Raw genomic sequence first — 19,968 nt, 5'->3', positions numbered from 1 at the left:
CCTTCTGAGCCACTGCAATATCATCTGAGTACAAGGGACTATAGCTTGGCACAAATACAATAAACAAAATCTAAACACAGCAACAAACTCCCAAGGGAGTATTTCGCTATAAAGCAGTCCTTAAGAAGTTACATAAAACTCATTAATGTCTAAGTATTCCCCAGGTAAAAGAATACTACAGAAAATAGAACACTACTAAGGAGTTTAAAGTAACAAAATCAGATTTGCGGTTTCGAGAGAAAAATCATTCTGGTACAGGGTATACCCTGTTTCCCCGAAAATAAGACAGTCTTATATTAATTTTTGCTCCCAAAGATGCGCTAGGTCTTATTTTCAGGGGATGTCTTATTTTTCCATGAAGAAGAATACGGTACATATTTATTGTTAAATGAAAATAAAGGAAATTTATTACCTGTATACGGTACAGTAGTACGGTAGTTGTCAACACAAACCAGACAAACTGTGAATCCTACAGTATCAAGAATTTACTCATTTATTCAATGACAATCCAATTCCTGAATTTCCTGGTGAATTTCTTGTGACTCCATTTCTTTTAGAATCAGTGGACCAAATCTCTCATGTTTAGTCTAGGGGGGGCCTTTTTTTGGGGGGGATGCCTTATATTTCACTCAGAAGGAAACCTGTAAGTAGGTCTTATTTTCGGAGGATGTCTTATTTTCAGGGAAACACGGTAGTAGATCAGTCTGGCAATAAGGAAACAAATGAGAAGATTGTTGCAATACTCCAGGTGAGAGTTGAAAGCTTTGGATTAAGACAGCAAATGCAGAGAAAGGGATTGGATTCAAAGATGTTAAGGAAGTAGAATCTTGGGAAAGCCAGATGTGAGAAGTAAAATAGAGGAGTCAAGGACAACTTGCATTGTTTCTAGGAAAAGTGATGATAGTGGTACATTCTCCAAGACAAGAAAAAGAGCAGATTGGGGGTGAGGAGATTGAGAAGTGGCAGAATAATTAATCCTATATAATAAAGAGATAACATGCAAATATCGTGCCACCTTCACGAAGTAACACCATAATGGCTCAGACACTCAACACTGAGGAGAGAGGAATGGGGACCAGCTAGGCACAAATGGGCTCACCAGAGAGGAATGGGGACCAGCCAGGCTGTGGCCTGGGAGAGGAAGAAGCTACCTGTCCTGTAGTCCCAGGCATCAGCAGCTGGGGCTGTGGCCTAGGAGAGGGACAAGCCACCCACCCCACAGCCCCGGGTCCCAGTGGCTATGTCTGCACCTCCATCCTGGGAGAGGGACAAGCCGCCCACTGTGCGATCCTGGGAACCAATGCCTTTGGCTGCAGCCCAGGCAAAGCCGTCTTCCCACGGTCCCCTGCGGCTGTGGCTGGCCCGGGTGAAGCTGGCCCAAGTCCTGGGTGCTTGCGGACAACCAGAGGGAGGGAAGCCTGGGTCCTGGGTGCCTGTGACCGGTCAGAGGAGGAAATCTTGGGTTCTAGGGGTGGGGTGAGGCACAGGCATTTAGGGGAGATCAGGTCAGCAGGGAAGCAGTTAGGGGCAATCAGGCTGGTAGAGGAGCAGTTAAAGATGATCATGCGGGCAGACAGAGGTGGTTAGGGGTGATTAGGCAGGCAAGCAGGCGAGCTGTTAGGATCCAGTGGTCCCAGATTGCGAGAGGCAGATGGGCATCTCCCAAAGGATCCCAGGTTGGAGAGAGTTCAGGCCAGGCCGAGGACCCCACAACCTCCCCCCTCTCCCCATGCACAAAATTTATGCACCAGGCCTCTAGTCTGTACATAATGAACAATTATAGGGACTATCTGACCAGCCTCTGGCTTCACTTCACCCCAGATTTTCTGGAAATTCTCTCCCCCATTTACATAGTTATACTAAAGGCAACCATGTTATAATGTAACCTATAATGTGATCCTCCCTTTAGAGTAAAGGGTACAGTAGACACGTCAAGTCTGATTTCCTAACTAAAGCTAGGCTAATGCCCAGATCCCACCTGTTTGTGTATGTGTATTTGTGTGTATACTGTATGTGCATACGTATCTACAATAAAACAAAAACCCATAACAACTACCACAGTAAATAGGGGCATTATAACTAACTGTTAAACCCTAAGGCAATCCTTAGACCCAAATGTCTACGAAGGCCCATTTGATCTGCTAAAACAGTAGTCAACAAACTTTTTTAAAGCCTCCTAGTAAATATTTTAGGCTTTGTAGGCCATATAGTCACAACTACTCAACTCTGCCTTTGCAGCAGCAAAAGCAGCTACAGATAATATATAAACAAATAGTTGTATTTATGAACATTGAAATGTGAGCTTCCAAAAAAGCATTTCTTATAATTTTCACATGCCACAAAATATTCTTTTGATTTTCCCCATCATTTAAAAAGGTAAAACCATTCTTAGTTCACAGGCCATACAAAAGCACACAGAACTATGTCGATTAACCATAGTTTGCCGCCTTGTAATAAGCGACATAGATCTGTCCTCCCCTAACATTCCTTCCAACTGCCCTCTTAGTGGTAATCTTAATCTAAGACAAAAACCTTCCCAGTGGACAGAACTGAAAAATCTTCATTTGGCTAAAAAACTCACTCCATTTTCAAGGAAGACAACAAATGTAGGCCCCTATAATTTGCTAGTTGTATCATTTATCTTATACCATACCTGTGTAGCAAGATAAGGTGTTAAGTTTTACAACAATATCTTCCTCAGCCCTCCTCTCATAAGCATTTTAGTTATTTTGTTTCCACTGTGTATCAGTTATGTTAAGGATGATTAAATTTAGTTTTTTAAAAACAATTTTCAGACATGTGACAAAGCATATCTAGGCCTGATTAACAAAAAATCTCACCTTTAGAACCTGAACTCAGAGAACAATGACCTATGGATGTTGTAGCCAGATGTGAATTTGGGTAGTCTCCATAGAAGAGATAAGGTTGTTTGCTGATATACAATATATAAACGTTTTAAAAACATTTAATATACATATGGGGAAAAGTAGGACTAAATAGCCATGGGATGAATGAGGTGGCCCAACTAAGTTTATCTCTTATTTTTTATTATTGATTTTAGAGAGAGAAGGAGGGAAGTAGGAAGGGAGATAAGAATATTGATTTGTTCTACTTATTTATGCATTCACTGGTTGAGTCTTGTATGTGCCCTCACCAGGGATGGAACCCACAACCTTGGAGTATCAGGATGACACTCTAATCAACTGAGCCCACCCAGCAAGGGCCCCAAATATGTTTTTTATTTGTTTATTTAATATATTTTTATTGATTTCAGAGGGGAAGGGAGAAGAAGAGGGAGATATAGAAACATCAATAATGAGAATCATTGGTCGGCTGCCTCCTGCATGCCACCCCCCCCCCCCCCCGAGTAGGGTGTGTGCCAGCAACCCTGGCATGTGTCCCTGACTGGAATCGAACTCGGGATCATAAGTCCACAAGCTGACACTCTGTCCACTGAGCCAAACCCGCTATGGCCCAGCCTGTACTGCACTTCTCTCTGGGATAGTGCAGCTAGAGCATCTTATTACAATGTAGCCCCTCAGCCAAAGTTATGGTCTAGAGGTGGACACATAATCTAATTAGTCCCCTTTCCTAGGTCAGTCTATCTCTGAAAGCAGAAGATACAAAATTTCAAATTCAGAAGATATTAGTATTAAAGTTGGTCTGCAGCAAGAGAACTAACTGACTATACAAAAAACCTCTCTATCTAGCTGTTCCTGAGTTCTATCTTCCTGCCTTTCTTAGAATTTTTAGGATACCTAGAATGTTCCCAATAAATTATTTTGGCTTAAGGTAAGTATATGTTACTTTCCTAAATAAAACAAAGTGCCTATTAGACAAACTAAAGGGGTCTATTCAGTTGGATGAAAGAGTCCTGATGCCCATAAAACACTTAGAGATGATAGCTACGCAATACAAATGGATGGTATTACCCAGAAGAGTGAAGAATAAATGACAAGGCTAAAATCCAGAATACCAATCTCAAAGGATTACCAAGAATTAAAAATCTGCAAAGAAGCAGTTAGTAGTAAATGAACAGTCATCAAAGTAAGGAAGAAAACAATATCAAGTATCAAATGATTAACTATCAAGTACAAAAAGAGATAGTAAACAATGATTACATAAGTTGGCAATATAAAAACACAAGTAGCCTTGGAAAGAGCAATTTCACTGGCATGATAGGATAAGAAGCCAGGCTGAAGGTACACACTACCTACAAAGTATTCTTGCCATTAAAAAAGTATCAAGCCTGAAAGTCTAGCCAATGTTGCTAAATGGTTAGAGCCTCAGAGCACCAAAGGGTCTCAGGTTCCATTCCTGGTCAAGAGCATGTCAACCTCAGTTGCAGGTTTGATCCCTGGCCCTAGTCAAGACAAGTTCGGGAGGCAACCAATCAATGTGGCTCTCTCACATCTCTTTCTTTTCTTCCCCATCCATCCTTCCCTTCCTCTCTCTAAAAAGCAATGGAAAAAATAGCCTCAGGTGAGGAGAGAAAAAAAATTCAAGCCTAAATCAAATCAAGCTCCTAAATGTAACTACTAATAGGAAAACCAGTGGCAAAGAAACATCTATAATAATAATATGCTAATTAGACCAGACAGCTGGACAACCTCCTGGACAAAGCTGGGGCTGCGAGGACAGAGCCCCTTGCACGAATTTCATGCTTTTGGGCCTCTAGCTAAGTGTCCCTCCAACCAGTAGCTATGATGCACACTGACCACCAGGGGGCAGACGCTCAATGCAGGAGCTGCCAGACTGTAGTGGGTTGGCAGCAGCAGTTCTCGGGTGAGGCACCCTGGAACCAGAGGAGGGAGCCTGATTCCTCGCAGGGCTGCATGATTCCACCTTCGGCTGTGGGTGATGTTGTTGCTGGGGCACTGTCAGCCCTGAATCTAGTTTACTGCACACTTGTATTTGCGTTCCATACCCTGTACGACAGCAACTTTGTATAATGCCCTCTGGCACTCCGGGGTCCCTCAGGGGATGTCGGAGAGCTAGTTTCGGCCCAATTCCTGCAGGCCAGGCAGAGGGACCATCTACTCTGCAGATGCCCTTCAAGCCATGGTGCCACCCCAGGTGAGGCTGGCCAGGCAGGGAATCAGGGAGGTTAGCTCCAGGGCCTGTCTGGCCCATCTCACCTAGTCCCACCCCACTGGCCACCTTCTAATTAATGTCCTTTCAATGTGCACAAATCCATGCACCAGGTCAGTAGTATTACATGAAATCACAGCAATGCAATCACCACAATCCAGACTGTGAGAAATCTCATAGGTCAAAAACCTGATTTTTTTTAACAAACCAATTGTATGGGAATAAGAACAAAAAGACAGCAACCAACAGAAAGAAGGGGATGGGGGAAAGAGGGTTGAGACACATACCCAATGTAATATAGTATGTCCCTTTATTTGTTTTCTAACTCAAACTGTAAAAACAAAGCAAAGCCCAGCTGGTATGGCTGTGATTGAGTGTTGACCTATGAACCAAGAGGTCACAGTTCCAGTCCCAGTCAGGTTACATGCCTGGGTTTCAGGCTCAGTCCCCAGTGGCAGCTTATCAATGATTCTCTCTCATCACTGATGTTTCTAACTCACTCTCCCTCTCCTTCCCTCTCTAAAATCAATAAAAACACACTTTAAAAAAAATCAGAAGCTATAGTCAAGGAAATCTGAACACTGACTGGGTATGCAATGATAATAAAAAATTAATGTTGCTGAAACCAGTTTGGCTCAGTGGAGAGATCGTCTGCCTGTGGACTGAAAGATTCCAAGTTCGATTCCGGTCAAAGGCATGTACCTTGATTGCAGGCACATCCCCAGTAGGGAATGCGCAGGAGGTGGCTGATGGATGTTTCTCTCTCATTGATGTTTCTAACTCTCTCTCATCGATGTTTCTCTCTCTCTTTCTCTCTCTCTCTCCCTTCCTCTCTGTAAAAAAATCAATAAAATATATATATTTTTTTAAAAGAAATTAGTGTTAATTTTTTAGTGAAATTTTATATTGGATTATTGTTTTAATCCTTATTTTTCAGAGATACAAAATGAAATAGTGTAACAATTTTATTTTACTAGTGTGTCTTCCCTAATACATTGTGTTCCATGTCACCCAGCAGGCTATAGCCCCAGTTAGCTGCCTAACAAATAATTAAGGAAGATACAAAGTGATACAGGATTCCAGGGAGGTAGGTCACAATTGGAGTAGATTGAAGAATTAAGCAAAACTTTAGGAAGGAAATGGTACTTGCCATGGGCCTTAAAAGATGGTAAAATTTTAACAGGTAAGGAATGAGAGAAAAATGATATTCCTGATGGAAAAAATGAAAGCAATTGCAAGGAGGTGGGAAGGCCTGTCTATGCAGCATATTCACCTGTACTCACCTCTCCATAAAACTGTCCCTACCCTAATGAGACATGAAAACAAAAACTTGAAGTGAAAAGTTATAAGTCTCTAGGCAGCTCCAAATTGACAAAATCATGGGGGACTCATTCAGGCTCCAAGCAGCCCCGGGTGGGAGGGGGGGGGGGGGGATTCTTGTCTAGTCCTAGGACAGATCATGACAATATCTGGATAGCCAAACCATACTGGCTGTCTAGGGCAGTGGTTGGCAAACTCATTAGTCAACAGAGTTCTTTTACCTATCCTAGGAAATAATTATCAAAATGAGTAATTTAAAACAGTACCCACTAAAAGTTACCACCATGGCTCATTAGGGAGATAAAAGTTACATGAAATGCCTTTCCTCGGGTTGCAGATTTTTTTAATGATAGCTGATGAAGCAAATATATTTTAAGAATGATTTTTTTTCTTCAAAAATAGACTAGTCCCAATATTAAAATATTTTTGAAATATTTTGGAAATGGATTCAGTGGTTCTAACATTTTCTATGTGCCAGTATCATTAAAATTCTCAGGATATGATGCCTGTGAAAAATGAACATCTAGACAAATAGGAATGCACATGATCAGCCAAAAAACTCAGTAATTGGAATGCTTATTACTGTCCTCTTCCATGTATTGGAGTATCACTTCAAATAACCAATATAAGTGGGTGCAGGGAGATACTAGAAGTATGGATGCTTTTCTTAAACTAAAGTAAAAAGCAGCAAGGTAACAGGTCAGATTAGGTTTAAGCAGTTTTAAGTCACTGACTATACCTTATTTCACAATAACTGAGACTGGTATACACCTTCCCAGAAATCAAATGTAATTATTCCAACTCATAAGAAGAAATAGCACTGTTTGGTTTGGCTCAGTGGATAGAGCATCGGTCTGAGGACTGAAGGGTCCCTGGTTCTATTCTGACCAAGGGCACATGCCCAAATTGCAGGCTCGATCCCCAGTGTGGAGTGTGCAGAAGGGAGCCAATCAATGATTCTCTCTCATCATTGATGTTTCTATCTCTCTCTCCCTCTCTCTTCCTCTCTGAAATCAATAAAAATATATTTTTAAAAATAAAAGACTAATAGATATATTTTAAGGAATGTGATGTGATATCTATCTCTTTTAAAAAAAGAAGAAATAAAGCAAGAAATGAGTAAGACATAATAATTGGGGGTTCAAAAACTGGGAAACCTTTGTATTATATAGGAAAGATTTTGTGGTTTTATATCTGTAGAATAGAGCTAAAAATAATAAAATTTAAGTCAATTTTTATAATTCACACTGAAGTTCTAAGTCACAGCACAGGTGTGCCTTCAATACTTAAAAAATACCTCTTTGATTTTCTGAAAAATACTACAAAGACTCATATATATTTTGGACTCTATTCTAAACCAGTAGATGGCCACAAAAGGAGAAATACCTGTTTTCTTTGTTCCTCTCAGGTACACATTCAACCATTACATTTACCTTAACTCTTCAAAAAAGGTAAGACACCATATTTTTAGAAGGCTTCATCTTCTGAAACTGACAGTCACATTTTCCTCCTCATATAGCTTTCTTTAGATTACTCTTTGTGAAATCATAGGTTGGCTATCACGTTCAAATTCAACCTACTAATTGTATAAAATATTGGGGAAGATAAAGAGAGGTACAAATAAAGTTCTTGCTCTAAAGACACTACAACAGAACTATAAGAAAATTGCAATGCAAAGCAGAAAGTATCAACTGTTACAAAAGGCAATACAATAACTCAAAGAGCACAGAAAGAGAATGTATGTCATCTGACAAGTAGAAAGTGAATCTGAATGAAAATATTTTTATCTTTAAGAATTCTTAAGTACACAGCTTCACCAAAAGCACTGTAATCACCTTTATACCACAGAATTGTAGACACTTTCCAATTAACACAGCTAAGCTCCTTTTTTTTTTTTTTTTTTTTTTAAGCTGGGTCATTCACAGACATCCTATCTTGTCCCCATTTGACACAAAATTTTATTTAAAGTAAAATTTGCCTACTGTTCCTGTAGAGCTAACAAACACCAGTCATCAGCCTGCAAGCTACCACAGTCTGAACGAGACTGCTGGTATTAAATAAAAATACATTGGTTGATTCCAGTAAGTTAACCCTAAAAGATAACGAAAAACAAATTATTGAAAATTCTTTGTGTTTGGAAACTGAAAAACACAATGTTGAATAAGAAAAATTAACCTGAGAAAATTTAAGAAGCCAGCTTTGTTAAAAACCAAGTGGCCACTTGCCAATACTTCTTTATGCACATATGACCAAAGATGATCCTAGGCAGATTCAGAGGCCACAAAGGATCTTTACCAAATGCCAAATTAAGAAATGTCTTGCAAACATTTCAATGTTCCTAAGTCAAAGGGCCGTTAAATAAAAGAAGCACCTCACAAAGCTTTTTAGGATGAATATGGAAACAAAGCTTTGCGCTTCTAGCATCGAAGTCCTAAACACACACACACACACACACACACACACACACACACACACACTTCAAACGTGACGTTTACAAATATCCTCTTCACACGGGCAGCTAGACCTTAGATTCCATCAAGAAAAAAATCCCGCTCACAGAGAAAGGGACTGGCCCAAGTTCTAAAACCCTGTGGCCCCCACAGGAAAAGAAAACCCCACCATTCTGAATTGCAACTCTGAACTCCACACACAATCATTTCAGACCCGTCCTTTCACCTTGATATAAATTAACACCGTCGGTGAAATTAACTGGCAACAAGGAGACTCCTCACACTCCTCTACCCCACGATCCATCCATCCATCCCTCCAGGAGTGGAAGGAACAGCAAAGTGGAAGGAACAAAGCACTGACGTCAATTACGAGATTAACCCCGGGCACAGGCAGCTGGAGGAAGAGGCCTTCGCCATCCATACCCAAAGACAAGCTGCCGGGTAGCCCGCTAACAGGCAGGCACCGAAGTTAGGGGGGGACAGGCACTACGCCCCCACATTCCCATTTTTTCGTTAACCCCCTCCGCGGCTCGAAAGCGGAATATTTTCCGCCGCCCCCCCCCCCTTTTTTTTTTTTTGCAGAGGAGGAGGGTGACGGTGAGCAGGATCGCGAGAAGGAAAGCGAGAACTAGTTGGGTTATGATAGCCAGAACCTAGGCCTCTTTTCTCTTTGACTAGACATGGCTTGAAATTGGAATTTAAAAAAAAAAAAAAAGGTCCCAAAACAGTCGGCGGGGTTTCTGAGTGAAGGAACGGGCTAAGGAACGAAAGGGGGGCAAGAGAAAACGGCGAAAAAGGATGGGTTTCTGGGAATTTCTGTTAGGATTAGGTTAGTTTTATTTATTTACGTGGGGGGAAGGGAGTGGAACGCGAAGGTGAGAGACGAAGGCGGATGGAGCAGCCAGGGCCCGGAGGGGGTCCCCGAGCTCCCCTCCTCCCTGCCCCCCGCCCGGTGGACCCCGAACCCCCGTCCCCCGCCCCTCGTCCGCCCCTCCCCCGCGGCGCGGCCCGGCCCTTAGCGCCCGGCTTCTCACCTCCAGTCCCGGCTCCTCTAGGCCCGAACCATCCCCCGGCGGCGGCGGGACCGGGCCTGCACCTTCACCCGACGCGCATCCGAGCCCAGCGGGGGGCGGCGACAGGCTGCCGAGGAACAGGCGCTCGGGGGCGCCGGGGGTCTGGAAAAGCGCCGGCGGGGAGGCGACGCGCCTCACACGGAACAGCCGGAGGTCCCGACCCGGTCCATGACGGTCGGGCCCAGCCTGGGACGGCCGACGGCGGCGGCGGGGGCGGGCTGATGAGGACCTGGCGCCCGGATCTCCGCCCTGTCAGCTGGCGGCGGCGGAGACGACGGAGGCTCGGCGCCCGCAGCCAGAACTGACTGACGCAGCGGCCGCGCCGCCCATGTGACCGGGCCCGGCGAGCGAGGCGTCACGTGACGGCGGCGCGCCCCTCCCCGCCGGGGCCGCGGGGGCGGCTGGCCGCGGGGGCCGCGGGGCCGGTGCGGAGGGCTGGGGCGTGCGCAGCTGCCCGGCCCGAGGACGACGACCCCGGGCGGGCCCAGCGCCTGCCCCCTGGGCCCGGCGGCGCGTTCGGAGGGCGGGGCGGGCAGGACCCGACCGGCACCCGGACACGCACCCTCCTGTGCGTAGCCGCTAGCGAGGTGCGGAGGGCGGCGCCGGGCCCGGCCGGATCTACCGGTTCTGGGGTTCAGGTGAAGGGCTCAGGCCTTCTGCGCCCCCAAAACCCCTAGACCGGCTTCCCATGCGGACTGGAAGCCCCGAGTCCAGGGCCCTCAACAGGTCCCGCCGGAAGGGGGTCTGCGGGTCTGTCCGCGGAGGGTGCTCGCCACCTCGCTTGAACTTCTCCAGGAAGCTGAGACAGCCCCCACCCACCCCATCTCCACCCCCCACCTCCATCGTCTAAACGTTTTCTGCCACTAAACCTGTTCAGAATATAATTTTAAACCTTTTTTCCTTCACCTCAACGTCCTGCCAGTCAGGGCAAGCTATAATTTAATTGGGAGTCAAATAATAGTTATGGACTAGACGGAATTTTCAAAGAATCTCATAGAAGCCAGTACAGTAATTGTCCAGAGATACTACCTCTGGCTCATTATTTGGAAAAGACTTGGTAATCTGCCTCTCACCTGTTTTCTTCCCATGAAGGAGCCCCTTGAAGCTGGTGTGTGTGTGTGTGTTTCACTTTCTACTAATTTTGAAACATTTTAAAGATTGTTTTTAATAAAAGTTAAGAGTTTTGTAATAAATTATTGTAGACTGTGCATATGAAAATGTTTCTATTAGCCCTAAAAGCTGGTAATTCGCCAGCATCTATACATATTTTTTCTTTTAAATTACTTAACTGACTACTTATTTCTTTAAAGCTTCACTCTTTTTATGTATATATATCAATACATAGATTTCATCTATATATCTTTATGTAAAGAAATATATTAATGCAAACTCAAAATAGAATCCTATATAATAAAAGGCTAATATGCAAATTGACCGAACAGGGAACAACTGATTGCTCTGACATGTGCTGACCACCAGGTAGCATGTGTAGAGAACATGGAGGATGTCGGCAGCAGAATGCAGAATATGGCTGGCAGCAGGATGGTGAAGGTAAGTGGGGGTTCCAGACCAAGGCAGGGCACCGATTACTGTCATCAGGGTGAGCCTCTGTTGGTTACTGAAAATTCTTTGTTTCCACATGCCGAGGTCCTGCTCTGCGCTTGCACCTGCTGCCAGCGCCGGAGCCATTGCTTGCACCTGTTGCTGGTGCCCGTCAGCAGGTGCAAGTGAGGCCGTAGGAGCTGCTGGCAGACAGGACCAGGGGCCATAGCAGGAGGAGCTGGGCAGGGGCACAGAGGATGGGCTGAGACCCACCCCTGTGCCCACCACAGCCTCATGGCCCACAGCTCATTTCAAGGTACAAGAATTCGTGCACTGGGCCCCTAGTCTATAATAATAAAAGTGGAATATGCTAATTAGACCAGACAGCCAAATAACCTTCCGAACATCCTTCCAGACAAAAGCCACAGCTGTAAAAGCCAAGGCAAGCTACCACGGCTGTGAGGACTGAGCCCCTTGCACAAATTTCATACATTAGGTCTCTAGTCCTATATAATAAAAGGCTAATATGCAAATCGACTGAATGGCAGAATGACCAGTCACTATGATGCACACTGACCACCAGAGGGCAGATGCTCAATGCAGGAGCTTCCCCCTGGTGGTCAGTGCACTCCCACAGAGGGAGTACTGCTCAGCCAGAGCCAGGCTCACAGCTGGCGAGCAGCACAGTGGCAATGACGAGAGCCTTTCCTGCCTCTGTGGCAGCGCTAAGGATGTCCTGCGGGGGGGGGGGGACTGGGCCTAAGTCGGCAGTCAGATATCCCCCAAGGGCTCCCAGAATGAGAGAGGCCACAGGCCAGGCTAAGGGAACCCCCCAAGTGCATGAATTTTGTGCACTGGGCCTCTAGTGAAAAAATAATTGCTGCCCCCATCCCTAATCCTCCCTGGCTGTCTCTAGGCCTCACCCACTTCTTCCTCACTCATCCTTCTCCCCAATATATATATATATATATATATATATATATATATATATATATATATAGTAGCCTGAATTTTGAACTGGCTTAAGGTAGATTTGAGAATTATTCCATCTTCTCAAGCTAGTCCTTCTAGATCAATAAACCTTTCCTTGCTCTAAACTCTGATTTATTGAATATTGGCCTTTCTTTTGGAGCATTGGGCATGCAAACTTTGTGCCTGTGACATTGGAAAGAATATTAGCTTCCTATTGCTGCTGTACCAAACTGTCACAAATTTAGGGGTTTAAAACAACACAAACTTATCATCTTACAATTCTGTAAGTCAGAAGTCTGAGCAAGTATTCCTGGGTAAAGATCAAGGTGTTGGCAAGGCTACTCCTTTCTGGACGCACTAGGGAGAAATCCCTTTCCTTGCCTCTTCCATCTTCTAGAGACTGCCCATGTGCCTAGGCTGTGCCACTGTATTCCATCTTCAAAGTCAGAAACAGCTAGTCAAATCCCTCCTAAATCACATTACTCGGGGGGGGGGGGGGGGGGGCCGAAATGCTAAGATATGTACACATATAATACCTTAATAAAAAAAATGGGGGGGAAAATCACATTACTATGGCCTTCTTTATTCTGCCTCCATCTTCTAATTTTGAGGACCCTAATAATCACTGCATGCCATTTTAGATAATCCAGAATAATCTCCCTATTTTAAGGTCAAATAAATTAGCAACCTTAATTCTATCTGCCACTTTAATTCCCCTTTGCCATATAACAAACAGCATATTTAGAAGTTCCAAGGACTGGTTCATGGGCATCTCTGAAGGGCCATTATTCTGCTTACCATACAGCATAAGCAGTCACTTAAAGTCATCTATTGAAGAGTTGAGGATTTTGAGAAATTCCTGAAATGAACAATAAAGCTATTTGTAATTTTTCTCTTCCTGGTCAGAATGTTCCTGGAATAGTAGTTATGTTAAAGATGACAACAAATTAATAAAATTATATTAATATTGACTGAAGGAACCAAAATTCTGCCACCCTGAAGCTGCTTTGGGGATATATACTAGTATATATTCACCTGAGGACATTTTTCCCATTGATTTTTAGAGAGCATAGAAAAGAGGAAGAGAGAAAGAAACATCAAGTGAGAAAGATACATCGACTCACTGGGATTGGTTGCCTCCTACACACACCCCAACCAGGGCTGGGTATTGAGCCTACAATGGGCATATGTGCCCTTGACCAGAATCGAATCCGAGACCCTTCAGTCCAAGGGCTGACACTCTAACAAATGAGCCACTGGGGTATTAGTTTTAAGCTTTTTGTTTAAAAAAAAAAAAAAAAATAGAGACTTAGAAAGAATCGTTGACTCTCCCCCTTTTCCCAAAAGATTCAGACAGAGAAATCTATTTCAGGAAGAAGATCTTAGGAGGCAGCCTTAGCCTAAATTTGAATTAAGTGTGGTAAACAAGAGGCTTCCAGGCCTCTTGTGAGCTAGCTACCCCAGGGACCCATTGTGCCTGAGTAGCCTAGCAAGGATTTTCCTGCCATGTGTGTTCCGTTCTTCCTCAACTACCTATACAGCAACCATCCCCATTCCTGAAAACGACTACCATGTCCCCCCCTTTCTCCTTTGTCCAAATGTGTCTTATATAATCAATGTTGCCTCACTAATTTTGGAATTTTCATGGAATTATGATGCCTATGTGAATTCTCTATGCACATGTATTAAACTTTGATTTTCTCCTGTTAATCTGTCTCTGTTAATTTGATTATTAGCCCAGCCAAAAGAATTTAGAAGGTGGGAGGAAAAGTATTAACATGTTCTTAGCTCCCATAATTGTAATCTGTGTGGATGTAGATGGTGTCAGTCCTCAGTGCCTCATCTTATAGTCATTCTTCAGCCTGAGCTGGGGACCATTAACACTTGGGGCCATGATCAATCCAAATCTTCACTGTTACTTGGGGTGTCATAATTAGGAATCAAATTTTTGGAGGGTGGTTGTTTCAACTTGCTTAAGTTCCAGGTTTTTCCTTTTTTTTTTCCCCTCTTTTTTTCTTTTTTAATTGATCTTATCAGAGGGTGAAGGGAGAGAGGGAGAGAGAAACATCCATCTGTTGACTTCCACACATGCCCCACCAGAAATTGTACCCCCAACCTGGGTATGTGCCCTGACTGGCACCTTCTGATGTATGGGATGGCACTTCAACCAACTGAGCCATGCCAGCCAGGGCAGGTTTTTCCATCCTTAATCCTACTGGGGAACACTGCAGAATGCCTACTTTAGAGCAGGGGTGAGGAACATCCGGCCTGAGGGCAGTATAAGGCCCATGAAACCATTTGGTCTTGCCATGCCAAGGCATTAGAGGTGATTTAATGAAATGCTTGACCAAACATAGCAGACTAGGTTTTAAGCTGATAATTTTGTAGGGCCCTCAAATGATGTGTAAGTGCCCAATGGTCCTTGGCAGAAAAGAAGGTTCCCCACCCCTTTAGAATTATCATGGGACGGTGAAAAGCAAGGGACTGGTATATTTATGTAACTACTATGGTGAGAGGCCTGCTCCTGGGGATATTAATTCCTCAGCAGCTCCAGCCTGCTGCCTGTGAGCAGAGCAGATTCCCGCAGCCAGAGAAGGTTCTCAGGCAAATAAAATCAGGAACATCTGCACAAGTTGAAGTCAGGCTGATATTCCTGAAATGTGAGGGGATATGAATGGGCAGCAACAGTGTCAGCTTCAGTGATAATTACTGTACACAGCTGTGTGCTAAGCACAATACTAAACACTTTAGATGTGGTCTTTAAATCTTCTCACCTTGTGACCTCCCCCTCTCTGTCTTGCCTCCTACCACCATGCTGCTGAGACCACTCAGGGAGATCACCAACAAGTCCCATACTACCATATCCAAAAGCTGACTCTTTATTTTTACCTGAGTGGCATTTAACACAGCTGACCATTGTCTCTTGTTTGAAACACTTTCTTCTCTTTGTTTTGAAGGTGCCACGCTCTTGGGAGTTTCCCTCCGGCCTCCCTGGCTGCTGCTTTTCAGTCTCAATTGCAGGGGGCCCTTGATCTTTCCGGACTTCTGTCCTTAGACTTGCTCTTCGGCTCTTTTCTCTATTTCTCTATGAGTTTGGCAAACTTTTGCTGTAAAAATCAGATAGTAAATATTTTAGGTTTTGTATGACAAATAGCAAAATCAAAGATTTTTTTGTAGGTACATAGTATTAAATTTTACCTTTTTTGCATAATTTTAATGAAATCCAAAATATAGTAATTGAGCCGAGACCGGTTTGGCTCAGTGGATAGAGCATCGGCTTGGGGACTGAAGGGTCCCGGGTTCGATTCCGGTCAAGGGCATGTACCTTGGTTGCGGGCATATCCCCAGTAGGGGGTGTGCAAGAGGCGGCTGATCGATGACTCTCTCTCATCGATGTTTCTAACTCTATCTCTCTCCCTTCCTCTCTGTACAAAATCAATAAAAATATATATTTTTTAAAATATAGTAATTGAGTAAGTTTTATAATTCAGGTCCACTAATGAGAAGAATAAATTTGTGTTTTTGATGGGGAATAGGGACATTTCACTTAACTGGGATTCAAAAAAAAGTGATTTCAGTCCTGGATGGTGTGGCTCAGTTGATTGAGCATGGTCCTATGAATTGAAAGTTTGCTAGTTGGATTCCCATTGAAAGTTTTGGAAACATGCCCAAAGTTGTGGGATCCATCCCCAGACAGGTGCATACCGGAGGCAAACTGATCAATCTTTCTCTCTCACATCAATGTTTCTCTCTCCTTTCCCTTCCTCCCCTCCCCCCCTTTCTCCCAAAAAAAGAAAAAAAAATCAGTCAAAACATTTTTAAGCCGAAACCGGTTTGGCTCAGTGGATAGAGCGTCGGCCTGCGGACTCAAGGATCCCAGGTTTGATTCCGATCAAGGGCATGTACCTTGGTTGCGGGTGCATCCCTGATAGGAGGTGTGCAAGACGCGGCTGATCGATGTTTCTCTCTCATCTATGTTTTTAACTTTCTATCTCTCTTCCTTCCTCTCTGTAAAAAATTAATAAAATATATTTTTAAAAACATTTTTAAAATATGTTTTTATTTGAGAGAAAGAGGAAGGGAAGAGGGAAACAGAAACATCAATGAAAGAGAAACATCAATTGGCTGCCTCTTGCATGTCCCCTACTGGAGATCCAGCCCACAACCTGGGCATGTGCCCAGTCCCGGAATTGAACTGGTGACCTGGTTCAATTCTCAACCACTCAACCACCGATGCTCAACCACTGAGCCACACTAGCTGGGCAATAAAATCATTTTAAAAATATAATTTTTTAAAAAGTGATTTCAAATATTCCTCTGTTAATGCTGACCTGTAATAAAATGTTATGTATTTCACTTTTGAAGACATCTTTCCACACAGATAGGTACTGGGTAACACTGCTATCATTCCACTGGCATGTGATATTAATATCACATCCTGATGTGGGGGGTGATCTACACAATCAATGAGTTGAGCAATGTCCCTGTCCCTGTCATGCTAATGCTGATTTGTTAGTGTAGGTAGCTAGTTAGTTGTTAATAAAGGAAGGGAGCAAATGGAATCAGATTAGGCCTAATAAACCAGGGAGCTGAATTGGACATTACGCCTGATTCACTAGGAAGCCATCATATTCACCATCTCCCCAGGGAACAGCTACATCCTCTGCTGAGGGGACTTAACGCCCGAAGTGGGCAGGGAGAATCGGCTTTCCAATCTTTTCAGGGGGACAACCAGCCATTAGCCAGGTGGAGGGATAAAACAGCAGGGGAAATTCCTTCGCTAGAAGGATGCGCAGTAGAAACCAAGAAGGCACAGGGAGAGGTAAGCACCTACATTAGAAACCCCATGAAGAGGCAAGACTTTGAGGCATGCACAGCAGGAGCCAAAATGGCAACATAAAGGGGTGGAATCTAGCCTGGGAAAGGATGAGGTTGGATAAGGGACACCAAACCCCAGAAGATCCAGAAAAGGGGTTGGTCAGGGGAGGGCCCAGGATAAGCCCAGGAAGGATTAGGAAAGAGATTGGTTAGTTTGAAAGAAAGCCTGCTTTCTCCCAAGCCTGAGTTAGTATAATCAGAGCTAACAAAGGCCTGTCATCTGGGTAGCACAAGTGTGTTTGCCTGTTCCTTCCCTTGCCCTCTCTCTCTGTGGCAGCTGCTCAGCTCCAAGCATGTCTCCAAGCATGGACCTCCGTGTGGCAGTGCAGTGCCAGCTGGGACACAGCCAAAGCAGAGCCTAAGCTGGACTTGGAGAGCCCAGGGTGACAGCATTACCGTGCTGGATCCTGACCCTCCTGGTGGGCACCGGGCCCAGGACTTCTTCCGCGGTGAGACGAAGCTACCCCACCTGGTCGTGGAAGAGACAGTGGGCACCCGGGGGCAGTCCTTGGTTTTTACCCAATAAATCTTACCACTACATCTCCTCTTCCTCTGTGTCGATCCCTGGAATGCTTCTCTCGTGACTGTGTGGAAGAACTCTATTTCCACCAGCAACAAGATGATTTCAAAGCATACATCAAGACCCAGGTGGACAATCATCTCTTCAAGAAGGAGAACCTTCCCAGCATCTTGAAGTTCAAGGAGTACTGTCCCACGTTGTTTTGAAATCTCCAGGAGAGATTTGGGATTGTCGATCAGGATTACCAGAATACAGTGATGTGCCCCTCTCGATAGTGACAGCCAGGGCCAAGGTGGCACACGTATCCTCACCACCTATGACCGGCACTTTGTCATTACGACTGTGGTAAGTGAGGATGTGCCTGAGATGCACATCGTAAGTACCACCAGTTCATAGCGGAGTGTCACGGCAATACCTTTTTGCCATAGTTCTTGGGGATGTACTGCCTGACCATAGGAGGTGTGGAAACCCACATGGTGGTCACTAGAAACATGTTCAGCTATCAGCTCACTCTACCCTGCAAGTATGACCTCATGGGTTCTACTGTTGCCAGAGAAGCGAGTGGCAAGAAGGCTAAGAACTTGCCAACATATAAAGACAATGATTTCCTCAGTGAAGGGCAGAAACGCAGATAGGAGAGGAAAGTAAGAAGAACTTCCTAGAAAAACTGTAATGGGACATAGAGCGTCTGGCTCCACTAAAGGTCATGGACTGCAGTTTGCTGCTGCGCATCCACAACGTGGGCCAGGCAGAGCAGGGAAAGATGGAGGTGGGGGAGTGGGTAGAGGATGAGGAGTGTGAGAATAAAGGGATGAGTAGCCACCTGCTCTGTTCCTATGGCGCACCTCCAGACAGCCTGGCAGCCGCCTCAGCTTCCCTGGGTTCTTTGGTCCTGGAACATTTGATCCCTCTGTTGAAGTTTGTGCCATGAGAAGCCATGAAAGTGCCCCCAAGAAGGAGGTCTATTTCGTGGCTGTCATTGATATATTCACACTCTATGGTGCTAAGAAAAAAGCTGCACATGCTGACAAGACACCGAAAAATGGGGCAGGGTCTGAGATCTAGGCTGTGAATCCTGAGCAGTACTCCAAACACTTCAACAAGTTTATGTCCAACATCCTAAGGTAGAACCAGAGAATAGAGATCTGGGGACAGGGACAGGAAGAGGGAGAGGTGTATTTCGGCTAGATGGGAGGGAAGGGAGCAGAATGAGCGGTCAGGGAGGGCTTTAGCAGTGAGACTGCAGCCGGTGATGCTGAGATTCTAGGGAGATGGGGGGGGGAGGGGGAAGGGGGATGTGCTGTGTGTGTACCCGATCACAGGGTGTAGCCTCACCTTCTGCTATCTTAGATTTATTTTTCCCCATTTGACCCTGATTTAAAGTGGTTTCCTTTTTGCTACCTTGCAATCTTTTCAAATATCTTGGAGCTAGAAGTGACTGTGGGTTTATTTGGGTTTTTCTGAAGTTCCGTTGCTCCAGGTTTGCTGTTTATAATGATGTGTCATCACCCTATTCGCCTTCCCTATCCCTGCCCTGAGTTTCCTTCACTGACAGGGGCATCCACAGACCCAGCCAAGGGTCCTCTCAGAGCCAAGTGCTCTGGTGCCAGAGAAGAGGCGGTCAGACACCTCATCCCTCCTACATCTTTTCAAATTTTTTTCTTTTAAAAAAAGTATTTTATTGATATTTTACAGAGGGGAAGAGAGTGATAGTTAGAAACCTTGATCAGCTGCCTCCTGCACATCCCCCACTGGGGATGTGCTTGCAACCAAGGTACATGCCCTTGACCGGAATGGAACCCGGAACCCTTCAGTCCACAGGCCGACACTCTATCCACTGAGACAAACCGGTTTCGGCTATCTTTTCAATTTTATGAAGTATTGTGCACAACTTCTTTCACCTTTCATCCTCGGATCCAAGTGATTCTTCCATCTGAACGCTCTCCTCCTGAAGGAACACTGCAGATCAACATCAGTCATTTGGGATCAGAATCAACTATCTCAGAGGGGCGTGAGGTCATCCTCATGAAAAGGTGAGAGGTGGGGGGGTGCTGCTGGGCTCTCGGACAACTGGTTCTCAGAGAACCCTGTGACCTTCACTCATACCCCTGGGCTTTCTCAG

At 44.7% G+C, this 19,968-nt stretch overlaps 1 protein-coding gene and 1 pseudogene across 3 annotated transcripts in view; one reads left to right on the top strand and one right to left on the bottom strand.

Moving 5' to 3' along the window:
* Positions 1–10,255, bottom strand: part of AFF4 (ALF transcription elongation factor 4) — a 70,725-nt gene extending 60,470 nt beyond the window's left edge. For both annotated transcript variants that reach the window (XM_084886565.1, XM_084886564.1), the window contains exon 1: positions 9,896–10,255. The gene's annotated coding sequence lies outside the window, so the exon portion shown is untranslated. The remainder of the gene's footprint in view (positions 1–9,895) is intronic.
* Positions 10,256–16,889: 6,634 nt separating this feature from the next.
* LOC311623999 (phosphatidylinositol 5-phosphate 4-kinase type-2 beta-like) lies at positions 16,890–19,007 on the top strand (annotated as a pseudogene). The gene is made up of 2 exons: positions 16,890–16,949; positions 17,939–19,007. The product of its transcript is annotated as a phosphatidylinositol 5-phosphate 4-kinase type-2 beta-like (transcript).
* Positions 19,008–19,968: the final 961 nt, after the last annotated feature.

This window comes from Pipistrellus hanaki (genome assembly GCF_964339955.1).
Source record: "Pipistrellus hanaki genome assembly, chromosome: 5".
Lineage (NCBI taxonomy): Eukaryota > Metazoa > Chordata > Mammalia > Chiroptera > Vespertilionidae > Pipistrellus > Pipistrellus hanaki.
This window is presented reverse-complemented; position numbering and strand designations above follow the sequence as displayed.